We start from the raw sequence: 26,258 nt of genomic DNA, 5'->3' as shown, positions 1-26,258 counted from the left end.
GTCAGATTTAGATAATTCTCTGCAAATAGTGAGTCGGTGTGGAAATTCCATTTGCTCAGTGGTTGCTCTTGGGGCACTTAGACACCATGATGGGATGTAAACTCATTTTCCTAACAACAACTACTACACCCACTGGCACCGGGTCCTTCCTATTCTTGAACTTGACGAATGGCCTTTTGTAGAAGGTGAATAAAAGGAAACCCTAAAAGAAACAGCAGAAAGAAACCCCCAAAGGGTATTTAACCCACTACCTCCAGAGACCTTTCAAAATGTTAGCTGAGATAATTTCTAAGTAAATAAGGACATTTTACATTTTCCCTCTTCACTATTCAAAAAATAATCTGCTTATTCAGGATACACTACACATCACTTCCTATTCCCTGATCTTTGCATTTTAATTTCTCCTTCTTTAAAATCTTCTTGACCCTTCCCCTCAAAATGTTTTCATTTTGATAATCCCTTCACAACATTTTTAGTTAACCAGCTATTTTAAAAAGTACTTGAAGAAAAGAACTGGGTCTCCATGGAGAAACCATGCTTCCCATTCCTGGCTACTTATGAATTAATGATCTGATGTGTCCTCATGAGCTCATAGAGTTTGTGGGGGCATACACAATTATGCAGAAAACACATTTATATTTCTTGACATAAGAATTTTTTTTCTGTATTTATCTCATGAGCATCATCTCCTTTTTGTGCTTTGCTTTTCCATCCTTCCTAACTTAATACCAAATGTAAGTTACAGAGCATCTATAGAAGGGAGTGTGGTACAGTGGGAGTTAATTACTGTTATTAACTTACTGGCTTTATTAGTTTTGAATGAAGCACATAGCTGTGGCTACAGTTATTTAACAAGTCTTTATTAGCCAAAATAACTTGCAATTTTTGGACACAGTCTCACCATGTAAAATTTAAAATGGCAACTGGAGGTTCAGAAAAAATTCCCATCTCTCATATGCCTTTAATAAACCTTGCTGTCAAATAGTAAACATTTTAATGTAATGTGTAGCTATCTGAATGACCTTTTATCTCACTCTTTCAATGCCAATTTATTACCAATTTTACATTTTATATGCTAAAACACATATCTATTAAGTGATATTTTCATTTTTAAAGTATTTTCTGGAACTCAGAAATACCATTTGCAAATAGCAAATTTGTTAAGGGAATAAAACATAATTATGTATCTTGTTTAATATTTTTCCTACTGTCCTGTCATTCTCTTTTGCTCTTAAAACTTATTTTAGATGTTTCCATGGTATTCATGAAGTCTATTTAGTATGGAAGAAGGACAAGGGAGAAATACAGTGGAAAAACTAAAAGTTGAAATTTTGTTAGTCACTTCCAATCATGATACTACAAAAGCATATCTGAAATTATCTGAATAAATGGAATGGTAGATTTTTGTTCATTATTATTAAGGTCTATTTTACACAACTTCTTTCAGGATCCATCTACCACATCAAAGAGTCACTTATAAAATTCTTATTTGGGAATTTTAACGTGTTCTGTACATACAGTGAAAGTCATTTGATTATTGTCATTGTTGATGAGAGCAGAGGCCCTATTGATTAACAGAAAAATGTCAAGCCATTATATGTAGCACTGTGTTCTATAAATGTAGTGCAAAGGACAGATGGTAAAGCATGAACTTAAAGCTTCAGATTTGAAGTTACATTCTGGAAACATGCATTTGAGTTTATGATCAGGCATGAAATAATCAGGGCTTTGTCAGGCAGTGGGTTTCCGAAGCATCAGAACTACAGATCAGAGAGGGAATGTCTGGATCAATTTGACTTCCTATTTTTTACATGAGAAAACTGAGCCTATGCAGATAAAATGGTTGTCACTCATGGTAGGACTCCAAGTGCAACTGAGGTCTCATCCCATCTCCTCTCCTGTCCTTTACTACATGGAGGACACAGTTCTCCAATATTCTTTCCCATGTCCATAAAAAAAGAAAGGAAGAAAAAAGGAACCCCAAAGGCATCCAGTCTTGAAAGTTTACACCCCCCCCCCCCAACTCCAGCATATCTGTAATAAGTTAATGTCTGCAGGGGCCAAAGGAAGCAGGTTCAGTGAAATCAATGCCAACACCCCATTTGGGGAGCTGGGCTATAGGAGTTCTCCTTTCATGAATGATTTCCATTCTTGAGAATTTTCTGGATAGTTCCCTCAGTATTCCCATGTCGGGGTTCCCTACTTGCACTAAAATGAAGGACATGAAAATGCTTCAAATAGGCAAAAAGGAAAAGAAAAAGAAAAGAGTACTGTCTGTACATACAAAGAGGAAAAATACCCCAGGTGAGTGGGAAAGAAGGTTTTGGAAGCACAGTTGCCCAGTTTGCCTATAGATAAATCCTGATTTTATCGTCTAATTCATTCCACCCTTCACTTGTCTAACTACCACCACTCCCTAAGCAATCCATATAGAATTCACTTCTTTTCCCAATACTGTAATATTTTAAATCCACCATTTGACACAAACCCATAACTTGACAATTATCAACTATGTGTTTCAAAAAAATCTTTTAACATGCACAATAAGCAGAGATAATAATCTTATTTTCAAGAATGACATTCATTAACTTACTCTCATCATCGCCTCTATAAGGGTGATTACTTTGGTAGTTGTCAAATCTTACAATTTCTTTTTTTTTTTTTTTTTTAATTTTTTTTTAATGTTTATTTATTTTTGAGACAGAGAGAGACAGAGCATGAACAGGGGAGGGGCAGAGAGAGAGGGAGACACAGAATCAGAAGCAGGCTCCAGGCTCTGAGCCATCAGCCCAGAGCCCGACGCGGGGCTCGAACTCACGGACCGCGAGATCGTGACCTGAGCTGAAGTCGGACGCTTAACCGACTGAGCCACCCAGGCACCCCATTACAATTTCTGAAAATGATGTGGTTTACTGAGAATTCTTTTCAGAGTTTAAAAGGCAATACAAAGTAAATAACTTAAACCAAATATATTTCCTCTCTCATTTGGTTGGGTCATGTAAACAAACATCTAGGGGGGTGTCGTGAATTTTCTGAGTGATTTGACCTTCTGATCCTATCTAACACGTACATGCATAAAAAATTGTTAAAACTGACACTTGATCACGTCTTTGCAAGTATGCAATACATTTATACTTTAGAGCATTTTCAAGTTTTAATAAGGATTTAATAACCTCTGATATGGAGGCAGCTAGGTGTGGGATTTAATAGAGGCTAACATATGGGAAGGGTTTTAAAGAGCCATTCATATCGAAACCCCAAAATGGCTTCAATCAGCAGGTATCCCGATGTTTATTTAATGAAGAAATGTATGAGCAGCTGCCAGCTCCCAATTTCAGATGTAGTTATCTTTCATTGTGCTGCAACAAATCAGGAAGAAGAACAGATTTTAGCTGTAATTTGGGATCTTCTCATTAGATATGCAGGGCTACACCAGTAGATTCATAAATAAGGGCAATGCAGCTAGTTTAAGGAAGAAAATCAAATATCGTAGCAACTCTGGGGATGGAATCTGTGGGTTGTGTTTCGGAACTTTTGGTTAGTTCTAGGTCATAAACATTTTTCAAGTTCAGATGAAACCCTCAAGGCCTTTGTGGAGATAAATAGAACTCCAATCGGACACATTCTTGATTGACCTTGTGATATTATTGCAGATGGAACTTGAGGATAATTTTTGTTTCCCAGTGCATGGTGGGGGATTGACCATACCATAATATTCCTCTAACCAGTGGGAAGAAGTGATAGACAATTGAGTCTATGATATAGGCCAGAGGGTTTATGGGGCAGTTCCTCCTGGGACATTCTTACAGCACGTATACACAGCTCTGAATGCATTGTTCATCTTACTCCTATTTAAAGCAAGGAATTTGGGGCTTATAAGTACATATAAGTTCATTGGTACATATCTACCTATTGAACAAATATGAAGGGGGGACATATACTGATTGCTCTCATTATCAGTACATATACTGAACCTTTTAAAAATGAATAAAGTTGGTATTTTACCACCTTAATAGTAGACTCCTTACTTTAGAGAACAATTATGAGAGACTTTTGTAACTTCGGCTTTGGGGATAGAGTTAACTAGAGCTTTACAACTTTTACCTGATATTTCTTGTGAATAGTTCCCAAATTTGGTGGAGGGAATCATTTAAGAGTGATAGCCCTGAGTCTATTATAATGGGCCTACTATAATAAATAAGTTAGAATCATATATTTTTAAGGTTTTTAATGTTTATTTATTTTTGAGAGAGAGAGAGAGAGAGAGAGCATGAGCAAGGGAGGGACAGAGAGAGAGGGAGACACAGAATCTGAAGCAGGCTCCAGACTCTGAGCTGTCAGCACAGAGCCCAACCCAGGGCTCGGCCTCATGAATCTGGAGATTATGACTGAGCTGAAGCCAGATGCTTAACTCACTGAGCCACCCAGGTGCCCCAGAGTCATATTTATTAATTTTCCATTTAGGGCCAACACAAATGATGAGTTTATTTGGGCAGTTCTTTTAGAATGCAGGGTTTTCCCTACATATTTTTCTTCCCTCTTTTTTTTTTTTTTTTTTTTTTAAACAGTTTCCTCCTGATTACTTTGTAATTGATCTGTATTGCCCATTATGGATCAGGCCAATGGGATTGCCAGTGAACTGACTGCTGTGGCCGAACACATAGCAAACACCAGATAAGTAGCTGTCAGCTCAGTTAAAAAGCAAGGACTCTGAGACCAACTGGTTTGAATGTGGGCCTTCCCACCTCTGGCTGTGGGACACTGGGGAAACAACCACTTTGCTGCTCAGGTTCCTCATCGGATTGTTACTGGGAGAAAATGGTTACTCCTGGCTAAATGCTTAGAACGAAATAGTACACCTCACTCCTTACAGTGATGAGGCTCCACTCATTCCCTGCGTCTAGCACGAACCCTTCACATCCAGTATCCCCTCGCTTCTGGATCCTGGCGGAAGCCGCCTCTCCACCAGGCCTGACTACTCCCAGCATCTGCTCACATCTTAACACCTTGACCTTCCCTAGGCCTGGTTGGCCACTGGTGGCCTGGGCTTGAGCTGGAGTCTGAGCAGGGGCGAGGCCAGGGACCTCGCGCCCCGGCCGCCAGCAGAGACCCCAAGGGGGCCAGAGAGGCCTTGGAAGCGGGCGGGAGCCTGCCGGGTGCACTCTGGGTGCATGCTAATGAGGAGTGCGGGCGGCACCCGCCGCCGCCCGCGCGCTCGCAGCGCAGGAGCCGCGCCCCGGCCGGGGCACGCGGTGCCACTCAGGCCCGCGGGGGGCGCGCAGCTCGCAGCAGCCGCGCGCCCGGGCCTCTCAAAGCCCCTTTCAGCAGCTCTGCGGGCTCCTCACCGGAGGAGTCTGGAGCAACATAAAAGCGCATTATGAAAATTATAATATCAGCCACAGAGCATGTCCACAGAGGCAGCTCTGCACCTTTGAGGCATTGAGCCTCGTTCAGCTGGGCCGAGGGGGGGGAAATATCCATTTGAATTCGGCCCCTGAATGGAGGCAGCGGCGGCGGCAACTGCAACAGTGCTTCCTTTATCCAGTCGGCCACTTCTCCTGCTTGCTCATTCCCGGGCTGTGGCACCTTGTCTCCTTTTGGGCAAGGGTGTGGAGCGGGAGGGGCCTGGGGGGGACAAGGGAGCAGAAGTGGGGGGCCCTGATTCACAGCCGGGCTGGGACAAGGAGCGTTGTCATTCGGGTCCCCATGAGAATGATAAATGAGGCTTTCTGGGGCCCGAGGAAATCTCTGTTCTGCTGGGGACCGGAGGAGTAGGGGTCAAGGGCTGGGTGCATTTGCCGGAGGCTCGAAGGGAGTGGATTCGCGGGTCGTGCCCCGTTTTCTTTCCTGTGTGTGCCAAGCCGGAGGAGCCATTATTAGGGCGTTTTCCCTTCCGAACTCGGATTCCAGCATCTGGAGTTAGGGGGTGGGTGAGGGTGAACACCTCGAGGCTCGGGAATCCGAGTGCAGGCCTCTGGCAGGTACCGCACAAGTCTTGGACACTTGCAAGCTCATCAGAGACATAGCCGAGGTCACAGTAGACCTCGCAGGAGGGTCTCCTCCCGGCCTGCAGGGCGCGCCATTTCGGCGGTCTGACTCCCAGTTAGGCCGCGACACGCCAGTCTTCCCCTTGATCCCCCGGGACTCCTTCGGATCCTGAGGCGGAATTCGCACGCTAGGGCCCCCGAGGCGGATCTGATCTATTATAGCAGATGAGTTGCCCCACCATTCAGAGCCCTGTCCATTGTGTTGTTAATCACCTTTCATTATGGACTGCTCAGGACCGTCATAAAGCTTTTAATATTAATAAGGCCCAGCGCAGCAGACCCCGCACCGCGGTCCTGAGCGACCCAGCAGACAGCGCAGGTGTCCGCGCTGCAACCTGTTCAGCCAGCCAGGGCGGGAGTGTCCTGGGGTTAGCACGTCGCGCTGGCAGTCGGGGAGGCAGGTGGCGCCGGGTTCCAAAACAAGTCTGGGAAGAAAAACCAAAACCAAAACAAAACCCCCTGTTGAAACAAAGGGATTTGTTGGGCTCCAGTGTGCGCGCCCGAGAAGTTTAACTCTAAGGGAGGCGAGAGGTGAGAGCTGGGGGTGGGCAACGAAAGGGTCCGCTTGGGCAGGGATGTGACATTTCCTGTGGTGAAGCCTGCATTGGCTGCTAATAGAGATCTAATTGATGGGTGAAGTCCCATTTCCGCGCGCTCTCCTTTATTGCTCCATCCAGTCTGTTGCAAAATATAACCTTAATCTGATTTAGCAATTCCTCCAGGATTCGGTGCGAGCTTCCAGCCCAGAAAAAAAAAAAATCGTTATTAAAAAAGTTAAAGTACAGACTTGGATTCGGGTGCGTTGCCTTTTAAAAATCTTGCCCCTGCTCCTGACATTTAGCACTTTCTCTTTTTGCAATCACTCGGTCTTTTATGATTATTAATACCCGAAGAGCTCGAGATCAGCGCTAGTCGCCTTTGTTGAGGATGCAAATTGCCGCGGACGCGCAAAGGCGCGGGGGGTGCGTGGGTTTCGGGCTCCAGCAGCCCGCCGGCGGGGATTCGCGCCAGGCCAGAGTGGTTTAGGGTTTCTTAACCCCATCCGAACCCAGGATTCCCGCAGAGGCCGCCCAGGGACAGCGAGTCGGGGAACCGGAGCTGTCTGGTGCCAGGTGGTGGCGTGCTGGTGGGAGGGGCCAGGGCTGCGGAGGTGTTTTCACTCTCCCACCTTAGCTTCCCAACAAGATTTAAAAGTGCATGCAGGTACCTGGTCCATAAAATAATTGTTTGGGTGCATGAGGTGATCCAGAGGCTATTATTCTGGGTCTCAGGTGGTGCTGCACGGAGATAAAACTTGGCTCTTGTTTGTAATACAAACTGGATGTTAAGAGGCTATTCTAAGGTTATGGTTTCCTTCATCCTTTCCTCCTCTGTTCCCTGGCCCCCAACCCCACCCCTGTTTCCCTCCTGTAAGTGAAATGCCTATCCTTCACTCCCAGTTGTTTCCAAGAGACTGATTTTACCAGAGCAATACATGTCTGTTTTGTTTGTTTTGTTTTTTTACTTCTTCCTTCTCTTCTTTCTCCTAATAGGCTTGGGAAGACCCTTAGGGATGTACATTTGTATCCAGATATCTGATGTCATATTATAGATATTGTTACAAAAAGTATTCACAGACAATAGCGCCTTCCTGAACTCTTTACTATGTCAACAAAGTTGTGTAAGAGCAATGGTGGCCTGCGTTTAATGAGGGGGTTTAATGGGTTTAAGCCCACTTACTGCCAGCCCTATGGCCTGGGTTAAATTCAATCTCTTAGCACTTTTAGCACGACATTGAGAATAAAATACCTGCTCTAGCTACTTCCAAGGGTTTTTTTTTTTTTTTTTTTGAAATAATGTGTGAGAAAACCCCTTGTAGTGTGTTTATATATAAAAATAAAATGATCATTATGAAAACTTAAAAATAGAAATCTGAGTCATTAGTCAGTAGAAAAGAACTTTGGAAAATTATAGAGGCTTCCTTTCACCAAATATAGAACAGAGTTTTGTCTAGGTTACCTGGATAGCACTCATGATTCATTTTGCCTCAGAAGACCCTAAATTCAGTGTCAGGCTTCTTTTCTGACCATGAGTTTCCTACACTTTTTTGTTTGTTTGTTTATCACCAGCATTTGCATCTGGCAGCCTTAAAACACCCACTTCCCGTGAAGCTGTGGTCTCTAATTCCACCCACAAATAAATGAGCTCCTTAAGAAGGAAGACTGAGGAGCACACGCTTGTCAGCTTGGGCTGATCATTTAATTTCCCACGTGCAGCTCTAAGAAATCTCTTGGAGCTGCAAGAAAGGTGAAGCCTGGGCATCTGGTAGCCAGGTCATCCTCTGCACCCTTTCCCCCACGTTTGTAGGTCTTTTTCATCCCTGCAGTGGGAAGGAGAGCTCAGGCATTCCCTGGCCCCACCGCCTCTCTGCAGCGCCCTTGATGGGTTTAATGAGGCGGAACACCGTGAAGGGGATGTGAACTGGTCCAAATGATTGATGAAGCCAGGGGCAAAGCCCAGGCGTTTCCAGATAAAGCCCCATACAGCCCATGATAAAGGCAGGATAGTGGCAGGGCTGGGCTCCTTCAAAAGCTGTGGCCCAAACGCATTGAGACGAAACAGAGAGGGAAGGTGCTCTGTTGTTACCTAATCAGTTCATGCACTAAGCCACCAGCCGCAGAGAGCAGAGGAGGGTTGCAGAGGAAGTGGGGAGGGTGAAAGGCGAGTCTCTGCTCCTTTTCTGTCTCTCTCTCTCTCTCTCTCTCTCTCTCTCTCTCTCACACACACACACACACACACACACACACACACACACCATGGCTGCCTCTCACTCCTTCTCCCTTAGCAAAGGCTAGATCAGCCTCAGCCTCTGCAGATATCTGGGTACTCTGTGTGGGACCAGGATATCCCCTTCCCAGGGCCCAGAGAGAGGGAGCAGAGGAAGGCCCCACAAGAGCAAAATGTAACTAACTGGTCCGTCCTTGGCAGGCCATGCTTAGTGTGAGGGCAGCTTCTGGTTCCCTTCCTAGGAATTAGAAGGCAGTTCTCAAAACAGCAGTTTCTAGTCATTGAAAGTGAGGGAATGAGAGCCAGAAAAGTCTCAGACCTACACAGGAATCAGAGTGAAAAAATATTTTTCTATTTCAATGTTATAAACAACTAAACTAAAATAAGGGTCATTAGCTTAGTGTAAAAACAAAACCAATTATTATTTTTTCTATACCTTTATTTTCTAAAGGATGGTGTCCTATAGTTTCTACAACAAACCAACCAACAAAGAAGGTAACAGCCATTTGGCCAAAGTTATTTGGAGCGTACAATACCTGGAGAAGCAGTAGTTGCAAAATGCCATAAATATGCTTATGGCAGGTGACACTCTCCAGTTAAGCTGCTTAGGCTCACTAAGGAACTGAGTGAGAGTGGCTTCCTGGGGCTGTTGGGGAAACACAGTATCTTCTTTCCTGCGAGGCATGTCAATTCATATGCACTTAATAGGTATGGAAGTGTTAGGGAACATTTGCATCCAAGTAATAAAAGTTTTGGGTTTTAGTAGGGGCATACTTTTGACACAGTTGTTCATATATAACCTTTACCTGTAAGCTTTAGTCACTGACTAGAATTTGTCTTCAACTTCTTCAATGGCCATAACTATATTTTATGTTTAAAAGGCTACTCCAAATGGTGCAGGTACCCATAAGATTTGAGAGCCCTGGAGATGAGATGGTTAAGGAAAGCATCCCCCCCGCCCCCCCGCACCACCATTTTTAAAGGAAACTCACCTGAACGTTAGACTTCTACCGTAGCAGATAGCATTTGTATAATATACAAATTTATTGTATTTTCACTATTTATGCCTCTCAAATACAGGTCATTCCTTCTTCTTTTGTCCCTGAGCTTTCAACTTAGAAGGCAAACTCCTGGAGTATAGGTATCTATTGAATTATCATGTATTGCATTCCAAGGAAGTAGAACTTAATAAATAAATCATGTGATTTATCTATTATCATTTAAAATAGAAAAGATGGAAAATTATGGTTTAGTACCTTTGGATGAGGAAATATATTTAAAAATTAAAAAAATATTTAAAAATTTCTTTGATCATAAAAGAGTACATAGTATTTTTAACGGTTTCTGAACATAATATTTTAAAATTCTTTAGAAAAGAAAATTTGAGGATCAAATTTCTTAACAATATTCCTTGACTATTCCTTTGAAAATCTTCCCCAATTTATTGTGTTCAAGTGAATCCTTTTCTTTCGTTCTTGAGCTCCTGAATATTACATGCTCACAGAAACCTTTTCGGGGAAGAAGAGGCCTGGAAATTTTAGGAGCAAGTTGCAGAGGAGATTAGAGAGAAACCCTAATATCTTTTTTCTTTAAATTTTTTAAACATTTTAATCTTTTTTTAAAATTTAGATTCAAGTTAGTTACCATACAGTGTAGTATTGGTTTCAGGAGTAAAATTTAGTGATTCATCACTTCCATATCATACCCAGTGCTCATCCCAACAAATGCCCTCCTTAAGGCCCATCACCCTAATTTAGTTCATCCCCCCGCCCCCACCTCCCCTCCAGCAAGCCTCAGTGTGTTCTCTGAGAGTCTCCTATGGTTTGCCTCCCCCTCTGTTTTTATCTTCTTTTATTTTTCCTTCCCTTCCCCTATGGTCATGAGAAACCATGATATCTTAAAGCAACATTGGATTGCAGTTAGTGTCTTCTACATGAAAGCTTTGTGGCCATATCATGCATCAAATCAGGCTGTAGCACTGAGATAGTTATCCATATAATTCAGCCGAATAGACAGAATAGACATTTGTTGAGTGTAAACACTTTTCCCTAAAAGTAACTTTACAGTGATTTGCTCTTGTAAAGTGCACATCTCTACGCACATTGAGCAGAAAAAGGAAAGACTTTGAGCCCAAACTCTCTAATTTTTCCCACTGAGTTGATTTTGTTGATTAAATAATTGCTCAGCTCTCTCACCTTCTCCTTGCCCATGAACAAGATAAATGGCAAGCTTTTTGGAATAAAAAGCTGTCGTGTATCTCTGGGTCCTGAATATCAAGTAGAGTATCTAGCGTTAATTCTAAGGGTAGAGCCAATTGAGTTTCCCCGAAGTTGGCCTAAATTTCTGACAGAGGGTCCCAGGAGCTTTAAGGGGAAGGAACTCCCACAGCGGTACTGGGGGACTTGAGGGCAATATGTTTACAGAAATGACTCAAGATGAAGCACCGTTAACTTTTTATGCAATTGTTTTCTAATACACGTTGGAAATATGTATGCACCTTCCAGGTGGACTTTAATTAGTGGCTCTAAGAAAAGCTCTTATTGTCTTTTTTAATATTTAAAGTTCCTATGGTTTAAGTAGATTTTAAGAAAAATTACAGAGTAGGTTTGTGCCCACGAGTGAATCAGCACTTTTGTACCTTAAATATTAAAAAGTAAAATGATTTCAAAATGGGAAGAAGATACAGGGAAATGTCCCAGCATTACCTTAAATGTACATGATTATTTGTATTTAGAAAATGTCTTGTTGTAATCACAAGATCTTAATTATGAAAAAATTTCATAATTTTTTTTTAAAAAGCCTCTACCAGACATTGTAAAATATGTCTCTATTTCGTTTCTTCTCCCACTTTAATTCAAGTTTTGTTTTTTCATTAAAAAAGAAAATAGTTGATTATTACCTCCTCATTTACTTTGTTTTAAGGAAGGTCAAGGGAATGAATCTAAAATTGCATTTAAATTTTGCAGGGGCTGGGTTTCTACTTAATTTTCTTTTCATGATAAATATTATTTTATTAGCTTGTCCAAGCATCATTACTAAGGTTATATACACATTTGCATAGCTTTTTTTTTTAATGCTTATAATTTTCCAGGAATATTTTATTAGCTTAAAAGTGCACAGTGAAAAATTTTGCTCTTCCTCTGAAAACTGGCTGGCTGTGGAATAAAAATGATGAAACTTTTTATGTGCTTAGTCCTCACTGGATCTCAAGGGAAATCTGGAAAGAAATGACGAAATAACTAGCTATAGTGACTGAAAAATTGCATTTGTTCAAATGTAGGATGGAATTTCATAAACATTGGGATTCACATAACTATTTATATGACTATAGAGTTTCATAAGCAGGAAGTATTGATGTTTGATATTTACATGGCTATAGTTTTGGTACATCTGTTTGATAGTGATACAGGTGGATTTTGTTTATATATTTAGATGAGGCCATAGATAGCTGCATTCACATTCCTTTTATTTTTATTTCTTGCAACTTCTATGGTAAAAGCAAATCAAAACAAAAGAACCTCCTGGTCTTAATTCAAGTCCAAATTCCTTAGACCTCTTGATAAAGCTGTAAGGGGTCATTAAGTTAAATACACTAGCAAGATAGAAAAGTTTGGCTCTTAGAGTCCACTATGTTTATCCATTTGGCGAATAGCAACTTTTCTTCCCAGCTTCTAAAATATACTTTCAAATTAATTTGTAAAAGAGGTTAGTCATTATTAATGTCTTACAAAGACCTTAGCTGTGTAGTTGTTTAAATACATCGTCCATTCAAACTTGGAAGCTTCACGTTCAAACGATTCATGTTCCTTTGAGCATATAAAACATGCCCCATAGTTTCAAAGGCCATCCAACTATTTATTGCTTTTGAAAAGAAATGTCACTCACAACCTAGTTTTCGAATATTCTAGATATACTTTTGTGAGACTCTTTATTATATAGTTTTCCCACAGGTCTTTAAAAAAACACTATCTCATTTTCTCCATAAACTATCTTCTCAGTAAGTCCTACCCTATTGATGGAAAATGTTTTCTCTATATATTCTCGGTCTTTCCTGTGATTTTCATTATATATTCTGGTTTAGAAACGTCTTTAAAAATTTAAACAGTTCTTTAAGAAGAGCGCAGTGCCCAGTGGAAGTGAATAAAATGCACAACAAAGATTAGCTGGAAAGTGTTCAGTGTGCCTTGTATGCCTTGCTTTCTTCAGAAGCCACTCCTGTCAGTGGTCAGTTATAATAAAGGAAGAACAAAGTTCCTTGATGTATACTGAAAAAAAGCTGCCTGCAGTTCCTTTCAATTGCTCCGTTGGCCAGGCAGGCCGGCCTCCAGCCAGAAGCCAGCAGGCAAAATTTAACAGCCACGCTTCAAAATGTTAGTAGCAGCGATCAATGCGTCCATAACTCTTAGCCCTCTAGATATGGGGTCATCTTTCAATACTACCCCACTGTCATATACAACATTTGTCTTGTCCCACATTCAACTGATGGTGTCAAACTATGGAGTGACTATATAATACACATATACAATAGCACAATGAAAGCAATAATCTCCAACCCAGTTTCTTTATTTATTTGAGTGCTATTACAAAGTTTCCTGCAGTAAGGAGAAGCTGGGGAGGCTGCGACATGTTCCAGCCCCGCAGTGGCCTGCAAAGGACTCGAAGCCCTGGGGGGCTGAAGTATAGAATGCGATTGCTTTGGTGTTATCCAAGCATCCGGCTTTTCCATTACTTTGGTAGCCTGTTTTGTTTTCTTAAATTCTGGTAGTCACTACTTATATTACATAGAATCTATTTTCTTTCTTGCAAAAGTATATTATGCTAATGTTTATGTATTATGGCTAGAGATACAATAGGTTATATAAACAGCCATTTTACTCACCTTGATTTTTAAGTTCAACGGATTCTTCAACCAAAATGAATCCTATATACAAAAGTACATCTCATCTTGTTGTAACTAAATCAGACTTACAAAGTCACAGTGAGATATTGCAGGTATACTTGAGAGTTTTTTTTTTCAAGTTGATTTTTCCTATGTATAAAAGCCTTCAAGAAAATAAGCTGGTTTTGGAGAATGATTGCATTTTTCTTTTGAATATACACCTGCCATAACGAGTGAAATGTCAACAAGTCAATAGAGAGCATTTAATTTTTTAGTCACTGGAAAGGTTGATGAGGCATTTAGACACGAGCCGGAATGACTGGATAAAATAATATTGGGAGGTACTGCACTCAATTTAGAAATATTGCACGAAGCAGGGATTTATTATGCTAAGCAATAGCAACCATTTAAAAGCCGTGATAAAACACCCTTGCGATTAGGATTTGTATAAAGCTGGTTAATTTTGTCAGACAACGATTTCATTTTGTGGTTCTATTGCAGTGTTTCTGAGCAACGGAGCCCACTTTTGCCATGGTGACGTTATGAGGAAGATGACAGAGAAAGAAATGGGTTTCAGGAGAGTGGTGTTCTTTTGAACAGTCAGAAGAAATGCTTTGTTCAAGAATGTATGCCGGTATATGATGAATGTGGAAGTGACCATCAAAAACAAATTGCATGGGGAGGGTGAAGAGAATCTTAACCCAGATGTGACAAATAATTTGTAATTCTTATCCCTAAGAGTCACTAAGAGCAGAGGGAGTCTCCTTCAGAGTGGGTTCAGAAAGATAACGAATCTTGTAAATATCTTCACAAAAGTCCATTCTCTTTCAACAGGCAAACAATGTTCTTTGTAACACAGCTACCAAGTACGTGGGGTTTTCAGCCACACTGTAATATTTTTATAGCCCCGCAGTCACCATCTATTCCATATACACAAACATCCGCGTACCCAGAAAATAATTGTGGATAATTCAATGTTCAGATTCGATAATGGATGCTCAAATAAATATGAGAATTCCAAGCAAATTTGTGCAAATGAAAAAAGATTTCCTCTGACATAATGGCATGGTGCAAGGCTGTGTGTAATGAGCTGTAATTTGTCTGGAAGAGCATTTTAAAGGGGTTGATCCATCCACTGGAAGGCCAGCAGCCGCTCCTACTCTTGCAACAGTGAGCTGGCCTGCCTCGTCTCAGAGGAAATTACACCACAAGCAGGCCAAATTTCTGACAACTTCCATAAATTATTTCAGATTTTCATATTTCAAATTTCATCTGCATTCATCATGTGAGTTTGACTGGGGAAAAATGTCTAGGAGGGGCTCTGCTAGCATTCAATGCAGCAGTCCCAGGAGCCTGCCCTGGGACTAGATAATTGAATTTCGTTTTGATTAGATTATTCTTGCTGCAGTCTACTGCCAATCTGAAGTATTGTGCCTTCTCTTCTACTTAACCTTCCTGCCCCATGCCTGCTCCAGCCTGCATGCAGCTCTCTGTATTGCAGAATATATTTGAACAATCAAAGTTAGGAGTTATTATTTTGCTTCCCATTGTCCATCCTTATAAAAGCACACATCTTTCACGGGGCTCCCTCTTCCCAGAAATCAGATTACTTCTTTTTTTTAGTTTGTAATATTGTTTACCATTTTCAGTGGAAAGTGCCCTGTAATTTAGGTGGAAAATCTAAAATCATTACTAAATCTCAGGATGATGCAATAGCTCATAAATGAGGATCATCCTTAAAACAACTATAATCATCACCAGGCGATACACAAGAGACGGAAAACAGGTAAATAATGAATACACCCATCCATTAAAGTAAAAATCTATTGGAAACCAAAGTTGTTTTTCAACCCTTTACCTAATGGTCAATGAAGAAAATCCTCTGTAATCGGTCTTCAAAAGCAGGACATTAGAAATTCAGGATATAAACTCTTGTAAACATGCAAAAGCATAAGCATGATTAACTTATAAGAAATACTGGTGCGATAACAAAATAATCTGGGAAACAGACTCAGTAAGGTTCTTAAAAATTCTCTCAAATTAAATTTGAATACATGAAATGACGATTAACAGTAAATATAGACCATGGGTACTTTGAAATGCATGATCACCACTTCCCCCTATTTTTAGAAAATGACTATATTTATGTAAGATTCAATAACCAAGGAACACCAAAAATGCTTGTCGCTTACTAAGTTAGAGGCAGGATTATTAGAAACATAGATAAATAAACAAAGCTAATGTTGCTCTTTAAGTAATATCTATCACTTCCTCCTTATTGAGTTATTTCTTTAAACAATATAAGTTTTTCTGATGCTATGTGTCTGAACTGAGGACTTTAGGTTCTTTATTGTTCTCCATTTTGATGAAAAAAATTGAATTGGGGTCTGTTATATTGAATTTTGTTCAGTAAATATACTGAAATCATATTTTTGTTAGAAACTATCAATAAATCCAGTATAAGAAAAGTAATAAGATACAAATATGAACAGGACCTTTGCAAAGGAAATATTACAAAGAGAGTGCTCCCAGAAAATATATTAGGGAATGTGTTTTTTCCCTTGTGCCAGGAGAAAATGCAGAAAAAAGGACATGAAACTGTGTTATTTTTAATACAGATTCCGTGCTTGAAATAAAACAGTTCTAACTGCTAGATCACATGGTTCAATAAATCGTTTCTCGAGTATTGCAGTTAAAAAAGTACAGTAGAAGCACATATCTTTTTTTTTATATCAGGAAAAAGATATCACACTTGATAAATAATGATGACTCCCCAGATTATAAAAATTCTGAAATTAAAAAAAAAATTTTAATGTTTATTTTTGAGAGAGAAAGAGAGAGAGAGAGAGACAGAGCATGTGGTGGGGTGGGTTGGGGGGAAGGGCAGAGAGGGAGGGAGACACAGAATCTGAAGCAGGCTCCAGGCTCCCAGCTGTCAGCACAGAGCCTTACATGGGGCTCAAACTCTCGAGTCGTGAGATCATGACCTGGGCTGAAGTCAGATGCCCAACCGACTGGGCCAACCAGGCGCCCGAGAATTCTGAAATTTTTACTGTCTATGTTTAATATACCCATGTGGGTATATAAGTCTTTATTATTTCTTAAAATCAACTTTAATAGCATATGTGGCTAAATCATCTATATGCAGAACCCCATTATATTCTGTCAGTAATACCTGACAGGTAATACCTCTCGGTAATACCTGTAATACCTGTAATACTAGGAAGAAAGGTACAAAGATTTAATAAAATCTAATCTAAAATGGATAAATCTTTTGATGCAATAGATGGTTTTGTTCTCTCTAGTTTTTGGAGATGTTGGGGGTCAAGAGAAAAACATTGAACATGTTAAATGTCATCTGCCCCCCAACTTGTTTAATTGAATCAATACTTTGGGACAGGGAAAGACACTGTAAACTAAACTGACTTGAAGCAACTTCACTCTGTGAAGAGTCATAATTGACTTAGTAATCCCTTACTCTCCTGTGAAGTCAGATACTGGGTGTAGGTCACTTGGGAGGCTAAAAGTTGCCATGGTGTCTTCATTTCTTTTTTAAAGTTTATTTATTTTTAAGTAATCTCTACATCCGACGTGGGGCTTGAACTCATGATCCCCAAGACCACGAGTCACATGCTTTTCCAACTGGGCCAGCCAGGTGCCCCGGTGTCTTTGCTTTTATACGTTAATATGGAAACAAGCAACCTAAACCCAGAAAACTTTACCGACATTCACTATTAGGTTAGATCTTTGAACGTGGATATTAGCGGCAGTTGTTAAATAACTCTCCAATAAATAAAATGTGAAAAGAAAAAAAAATGTAACTCAGTATTTGCAGCTTGTCTTACGGTTCTAAAACTGGTTCTAATAAAATTAAATGCGTGCATTTTTAAAGTTCTATCTAATCACTCTCTTGAAAATCTTTGTGACTTAATGTTGAAGTCACTGTGCCATTTGGCAACGAAGACTGGCAATTAAGCTTTTTGTACCCAGTATTCAAATTTGAGAATGTCACTTTATTACTTTGATTTTTAATTATGGACCATGTCAGCAGAAAGCCTTCCATTGAGTGCAGTAAAAGAAAAAAAAAAAAAAACCCAACAACCTTCTTTCCTGGAAATGGCAGTCAATGAAGAGAAAAGCAGCATTCCTAGAAATGTATAATTTATGACTGAAGCAAGAGGCTCCTGTGGGGCAATCGTAAAGGTAGTTTTAAACAAGGATGGAGACTTGGGGGAGTATTCACATGGCTGGGTGCCTTTGGCAACAGGGTTGGCTTCTGATGCTGGGACTAGCCTAACCACTTCAAACCTTGTAAGCTGAGCTGTTGAAGAAATGCGATTCATTATATATCTACGTAGTAGAAGGGTAAATTATCCTTTTTGATAGGGCAAGAATTATGTTGCTCCTAAGAAAATGTAAAGCCGTGGTGGGCCATTGTCCCCAGGTAGGAGCATTCTAGCTTTCAGTTAAAAACGTTAATGGCCCTCAGCCCCCACTCCCTATGATTTAGATGTTGCTACATTGCCTACATTGCATAACTCCAGCGGCCCCATTCATATTATATGGAGCTGTGCTCTTCTCATTTTCATAATATACAGTGAGAATGGCGCCCCCTCGTGTTGTGGAACACAGAGGCTCCTGTGAAAGCCGTTAGTGAATAGTCTCTGTTCTCTTCATACAAAGGAGAGAAAATAGAAATGGGAAGAGAGAAAGGAACGGTTGGATTCCATATTTTTCCCCCCTCAAAGGCAGCTCCTAGCTTGCTCTTCCCCACTCCATGTAGACTTTTCCAACATGGAGAAATACTTAGTACCCATCTGGATCTGTCTAGATGAGGGAGTGGGAGTATGAGAGGCTAGCCCAGCTGCATTCTGAGGTGATCCCTCATTTCTACGTCTTGTGTGGACTCAGAGAACCCTCAGTTGCTGAATCCAACAGGTATCTCTCCATGTGTCTGAGTGGCATCGCGGCAGAAGCCCCAGAAGCTGAACGGACCAAAAAAGGTCTTCTCGAGGATCAGAGAGAGGCTTTCTTATCTTCAGAGGGATGTATTTAGGCCAGAAAAATCTGGCTTCTAGCATGGTGATTTGGGTTCCTGGTAGAAGTAGCTCATTATTTGAAAAGATTGTCACCTAAGGAAATGTGGCAACTGATTTAAAACCCAAATCCATTATGTTTAAACCTCTGGCTGAGAGAAGAGGCCATAGGGCGAATGAGATGCCTATCAGAAGAAGCAACCTTCTTGGGATTTACTTCCCTCATCTGTAAAATGGAATGACTGGATCAGATTATGTCTTGACTTGTGAAATGTGTTGAAAGTAATCAGAAATAAGTCAAAGTGTAGAGGTTTGTGAAGTTTAATTTTACCTTCAAATTAAATGCAAGCAATTTTGCATTCGTGTACTCTTGATTTTGCTTTCTTGAAGAGAGGAGACATCATAGTGAATTACAGCCAAATGTCCTAGGAATGGAAGTGTGTCAGCCACGAGAGTATCATCCGCTGAGAACACGACAGTGTGAACACCGTTGATAACCAGGAGACCGCTAAGCATCTTCCATCAGTGTGTGATGTCAGTGTGACAATCAGTGGGCACAGGTCAGTTCCTAGACACATCTGTAAATCAGGTAGCTGCATCTTGGGTATTTCCCTGCTCTGCTTTCCGGGCATTTCACTTGCCCTTCCCCCATACATCTATGCTATCTATCCCTTCTGTCTCTACCCTCAGCCTTCACTTTGCCTTTGCCTCTTTCTTTCCTCAAAATGAAATTGACCTACTGCATGTGGTATATTCCAGGCTAGTTTTGTAAGGCGTGGTTCCTGTAATCCTGGTAGTGCTCAGGATTATTTTGGATGGCCCCTGCACAGATACTTGAAAAGTAATCGTTAAGTCTTTCTTTCAAATTGTATTAGAAGCTTACTCTGTATATGACAGTTGTGATTCTGGGATATTATTGCTCAGGGCTAAGCTAAAGTAGGAATATGCATGTTCTAAAAATAAGTCAATTCAAATAAAATTAAATTGTGGAAGAAATCATGCAGGTGGTACATCAAGGACTGAAGTTGGGAAACATTTGGGTAGATTCATTTTTGCTAAAGAAATAGAAAATTATTTAGGGAGCTTTATTCCTACCCCAAGTAATAGAAAATCTCAAAATAACAGTGGCCGTAGTAACAGAAATGGAAACAGTCTGCTTGAGGTTTTTCAGATTTCTAAGGTGATATGAATTTGAGCTACAAACTATTGTGAGGGTCAGCTTTTGGTTATGAAATATCAGGGGGAGATTTCTCCTTAACCTCTTCCACTCAGTGCCAAGGTTCAAGAGAGGCATTTTTCTCACCATTCTCTTTGAGAACAAGTTTATTTCTTTTTTAAAAAATTAAAAAAAATTTTTTTTAAATTTATGTTTGAAGGAGAGAGAGAGACAGAGCATGAGCGGGGAAGGAGCAGAGAGAGAGGGAGACCCAGAATCTGAAGCAGGCTCCAGGCTCTGAGCTGTCAGTACAGAGCCCGACGTGGGGCTCGAACCTACGAACTGTGAGATCATGACCTGAGCCGCAGTCGGACGCTCAACCCACTGAACCACCCAGGTGCCCCGAGAAAAAGTTTATTTCTAAGTTCACTCTCGCTTGGGCACTTTGTCTCTCATACTCCATGTCCTATAAGGACATGAGTCTCCAAGCCTCAAATCATGTGGGCTCAGCAGATACTTCTGGGGGGAATTTAACTTCGGGACCCTAAGTACTTTTCTGGATTTCTGCTTTCTCAGTTAATTTTGACCTCTGAATAGTCTTTACTTATTTTACTTATTGATACATTTAAAATTTAAAAAAAAAAAAAAACTTTATAAAAGAACACTCACAGATGGCTGGGGGAGGATGGAAATTGGTACAACCACTTTGGAAAATTCTTTGACAGTGTGTACTGAGGCTAAACCTAGGTGCATTTTAAGATATATACCCGAGAGAAATACATATGCAAATTCATATGCAAAAGACAACTTGTAAGAATGTTCATTGCATTCTTATTCATAACAGACTAGGAAGTATACAAATCCTCATCAACAGGAGAATGGCTAAATAGACAGTGGCGTATTTATCCTCTGCATAGTACTTACACCCCTACACGGAGCTTGGGAATGAACAAAGAGATTACATACAATGACATGCATGTGTCTCACAAGCGTAACTAAACAATCTAGACACGAAAGAGAACATACAATGTGATTTCATTTATAAAAAAAATTCACAATCAGCACATTGATCTATGCTGTTAGAGTTTGGGGTGGCGATTACTCTTGGAGGATTCGTAACTGGAAGGGAGCATAAGGGAAGTGTCTTCAACGTTGAAACCTATTTCTTGTTCTGGTTGCCCGTTACACACATCTGTTCAGTTTGCAAAAATTCCCTGATCTGCACACCTAAGATATCTGCATTTTCCGGAATATATATTATACTTTTCTAAACAGGAAAAATACTTTATACATCACTTTGGATTCTTTCTAGTGGGAAGAGTGGCCAGGTAAGTGCCCTGCCATCCTGCAGGTAATGAAAGGAGACAGTGTTTATTTGGCCTGTCATTGTATCACCAGCATCCAGCACAACACTAGACCCATAATAAGTGCTCAATAAATATTTTTAGAAGCCATACATTGGGGGCTCAGTGTTTTTAAACACATAATTACCACTTGACCAGATTTCTTTATTAAAAAAAAAAAACAGGACAGAACTGATATATGCCTTTAGAAATACAATGCCTTATCTGAAAACATGTGGGCTGAACAGATTATCCTACTTTATTCACTCTCAGATGGTTATATGGGATAAAGTGAAGAAGGTTCAAGTCGTTTCTCAATTTAAAAGAGAACAGACCGCTCCTAGGATTGGGTATGGATGAAAGGAATTCTAAAGTAAGTTCTTTTTATTTTGGATATTTTGCCCTTTGAGATGTCAATTTTTTGAACAAAGAGTAAAAGTAATTTCCCTAATGGGAAGAAATGGAAAAAAAGAGTCTTTAGAAAAGTTCAAATTATATTTAGACATGAAGGACATTTACTTGAGGAAGTTAAAACTTATAACAGAAAAACGTTATGGCTCTGCGGGGAAACCTCAGTAAGTAGCTGTGCGACCTTGACCAAGCCTCCCATCCTCTCTGTTTCCAGTTTTCTCATTAGTAAAAGGAGAAACAAGCACTAGGTTTCTTTCAAAACTAAAATTCTATAATTGTGCAATTTCACCTAATTGTAGGAAACGTTGGCTTGAATTGCTTCAAAAACGTGAATTACAAATCATTGAAAAGGAAAGATGCCTTTGTTAACCTTAACAAAATACAACATGATTTACGATAAATTTTGTGTTGCTTAGCAGAGGCCTCTTTAAAGGGCTTGCTTGATTAAAGAGGACTTACAACTAGAATATTGTTTAAATTTTCCTCAGCATTTTTGCAAGAGCCATTGTGGCAGAAACCAGCTAGCTGTCCATTGAACCTGTTTTCTCTTCTTCCTGGGCACATAGCTGGACTGTTTCTAGCCTCCTTTACAGCGAGGCACGGTCATATGCGTTCTGGCTGGCGGAGCATTGGCGGAAGTGATACCCACTGCTTCCAGGCCTGGCCCGGGGACACTGCATACCCGGGATTCTCTAGGCTCCTCCCCTTCATCTGAAGCATCATAACCTTAGAAGCCACATGTTGACAATAACAGGGCCACAAGGTGAAGGGATTCGGGCCCGAATTGTCACTTGGAGGAGAGCTGCTGAACAAGCAAGATCACCTGTTTTGCCCTTTCCAAGAGCAGGAAATAAATATCCATCATGTCTGATTGATTATATAGTTTGAGCTTCCAACCATTAATGTACGTTTAACTAAACAAACCCTCACAAAATGTGTCTTAAGAAGAGAAACTAGGGGTGCCTGGGTGCCTCAGTCGGTTGGGCCTCTGACTTCAGTTCAGGTCATGATCTCGGGGCCCGTGAGTTTGACCCCCGTGTCAGGCTCTGTGCTGACAGCTCGGAGCCTGGAGCTTGCTTCAGACTCTGTGTCTCCCTCTCTCTCTGCCCCTCCCCTGCTCTCACTCTGTTTCTTTCACTCTTAAAAGTAAATAAACATTTAAAAAAATTAAAAAAAAAAAGAGAAACTGCAGGGGCGCCAGCGTGGCTCAGTTGGTCCAGTGTCGGACTCTTGATTTTGGCTCAGGTTGTGATCTCACGGTTGGTGGGTTCAAGCCCCACATCGGGCTCCACGCTGACAGTGCGGAGCCTGTGTGGGATTCTGTCTCTCTCCCTCTCGCTCTGCCCCTCCTGTGTGCTCTGTCTCTCAAAATGAGTGAGATAAACCTTTTAAAAAAAGAGAGAAACTGCAGATTGAGGAGAGTACAAGTTCTCAGTTTATAAAAGTTCATTGAGCTGTACACACGCAATATAAATTTTTTTTTCTGAATTAAAAATACTTTTCTAAAAGGGAAAAAAAAACCTTTAAGTTAAATTTCTGACTTTTGCAATCAAAACAATAAGAAAATGGCAGAGCTGACATTTATATTTCTATAAAGAATGGATTTGTTAACAAGATAAAGTATTGCTTTCCCAACATTCTCCAGGAACTGGACCAATGTTGACAATATTAGCATTAGGAAGGCACCAAGGTATGGTGGTGAGACCAGCGACTTTGGATTGAGTTAGGTTGAATTCAAGTCCTGGTTTTACCACCCAGTGCCTCAACTTTCGCATCTCTAAAATGGAGCTAATAATATGCGCCTTGTTAGGTTGTTAGTAGTAGAACGTACGGCTAAAAGGGTGAAGTTGGGGTTAGGTTGTTTAGGGTTGAATCCTGACTCTGCCATGTACTACTGGGCTTGGGTGAAATACTTCCATTCTCTATGCTTCAGTTTCTTGATCTGGAAGATGGGGACAATCCCTCGGAGAGTTCATGTGAGAACAAAATGAGTTAATACATGCAAAATGCTTATAGCAGTGCCTGCCACAAAGATGTATGTGTTTATTTTATTGTTAGTGCTGCAAAGATTAACTAGAACATGGACAAAAATTTCCCCTCATTGTAGACACTCATTAAATGCAACAATGCATTATTCAAAGATGGTTGGCAACACTTGTTTGTACATGAAAATGACACTAGCTTGCTCTGACACTGTCCACATGCACAATACACCATCATCCAAAAATTTCATTTTAACCCATTTTGGTTTATCCAATATGTGCTGGTCCGATGGGAAATAATTTGATTCCATTATTTAACAGGTTATTGCACTGAGGAAAAATAAAGCATATGGAAAGAAATCTGTCTTTTCCAAGACCAAGAGTTGAGGGCTTATGTGTCATGTTTCCCTCCTCATGTTTAGCCCTGTGCATCCAACTCTTATGATAAAGGCCAGAGAGGCTTGCGCCCTTAGCTGGGAAAATCGATAGACTCATCCTTCTGATAGGCCAGACTATCCTTTTTGATTGTGTCTTTTAGCAGTAAAACTTTTTAAATTAAAAAAAAATTTTAGGGGTGCCTGGGTGGCTTGGTCGGTTAAGCATCCGACTTCGGCTCAGGTCATGATCTCACGGTCCGTGAGTTCGAGCCCCACGTCGGGCTCTGTGCTGACAGCTCAGAGCCTGGAGCCTGTTTCAGATTCTGTGTCTCCCTCTCTCTCTCTCCCTCCCCTGTTCATGCTCTGTCTCTCTCTGTCTCAAAAATAAATAAATGTTAAAAAAATTTTTTTAATGTTTATTTTTGAGAGAAAGAGAGAGAGAGAGAGGAGACAGAGCACAAGCGGGGGAGGGCCAGAGAGAGGGGGAGACCCAGAATCCGAAGCAGGCTCCAGGCTCTGAGCTGTCAGCACAGAGCCCAGCATGGGCCTGGAACTCACAGGCTGTGAGATCATGACCTGAGCCGAAGCCGGACGCTTAACTGACTGAGCCACCCAGGCGCCCCTATCAGCAAAACTTTTTAAAGCATGCACTCTCAAAATCATATATAAATGATGTCCACTTAGTATTCATATGAAAGTATATATATTTATATACCACACACTACTATTCTTTTATAGTATTAAATCACAAGACATATACAAAAGTAACAATTTTAGCATGAGGAAACAAAGGTCACCTGTAGCACAAGATACATTCCTCATCGTGATGACTTCATACTCTTCAGCAGCCAGTATCTCAAGGCTCAATACATGCTTAGGGTGAGATTCCGTGTTAAGGAGAGTGTATGTTAACCCATACTGAAAATAGGATATTTCTTGATAATTTTAAAATTGTTTAGCTGACTTTTGTCAGGCCTGATAATATCATCTTAAAGACAAAACAAAACACCTGTTGTACCCGAAGAGCCTTTCTAGTAGAAGCAGAGTGAACGTTGCCATTTTCAAATTGTTTGTGCCTGATTTGTTGGCATGCCCTTCTGTTAGTGATTTCTCCCTTTAAGGTACATTTCCACTTTTCTAACTGAATTAACACTAGAAAATATCATTCGTGGTCTGTTAAACTGGGCATACGGTAAATTGCAATATGCTTCAATATACCATCAGCAAACAATCATGAGAAGAGACCTCTGAATGCTCTTGCCCTTTCCCTGGGAGAGACCTATTGAATGTAAGAATCTCTGAATGAGGGACCAAACACAACAGCAATGCCAACCCACATTTTACATGTTACTGAAGTTACATTTCTGGTTTTAAAGCTACAACCACGAGTACAAGCAGAGGTTTTGGTATTTTCTTCCTGTGTATCCAAAGGGTCACATGGGGCCCTCATCTCATTTTTGTCCACCCATGGGGTAGACTGCCCTGATTCATTCTCTTGCAACATCCTGGCTAGGGAAGCGGTTGAATAGCATTCTTCCATGCCAAAGAATAGTATCCTTCCATCTTTGGAAGATCTGAAGAAGGTTTCTTTCCTAAAGGGTGAGAGAATTTTATACTCTGCAGTATATATAGTACTTGTAGTTAAAATCTTAGCAATGGAGTAAGAAAAAACTGAGCCCCCCCCCCTCCCCCCATTGAAAAATTGACCCGTGGAGGCTGGTGACACAGTGGCCAAGAGCTTGGCCTCGGGCATCAGTCAGACGTCGATCCCAGTCCTGGCTCTAGTGCTTATAATTGGGTGACATGGGGTAAGTTAATCAATTTTTTTTTAAGTTTATTTGTTTCTTTTGAGAGAGACACAGATAGTGCCAGTGGAGGGGGGCAGAAAGAGAGGGAGACAGAGTCCCAAGCAGGTCCCGCTCTGTTAGCACAGAGCCCGATGTGGGGCTCAAACCCACAACACTGGGAGATCATGACCTGAGTGGAAACCAAGAGTTGGAGGCTTAACTGACTGAGCCACCCAAGCGCCCCAAGTTAATCAATCTTAACTTCAATTTCCCCAACCAAAAAAGTGATAATACCTACTACATCAGTTAGGATAGATGATAGGTTTCTATATGTGTGTGTGTATGTGTGTGTGTGTGTGTGTGTGAAAGAGAGAGAGAATGCTCAAACTTCAGTGGCTTAAAGCATACAATTTTATTCCTTTTTCATGTACACTGGGTTCTGATCTCATGATCAAAGTTTCAGTTACTGCTATT

Source organism: Panthera onca, chromosome B1 (assembly GCF_046562875.1).
Source record: "Panthera onca isolate mPanOnc1 chromosome B1, mPanOnc1 haplotype 2, whole genome shotgun sequence".
Classification (NCBI taxonomy): Eukaryota; Metazoa; Chordata; class Mammalia; order Carnivora; family Felidae; genus Panthera; species Panthera onca.
This window is presented reverse-complemented; position numbering follows the sequence as displayed.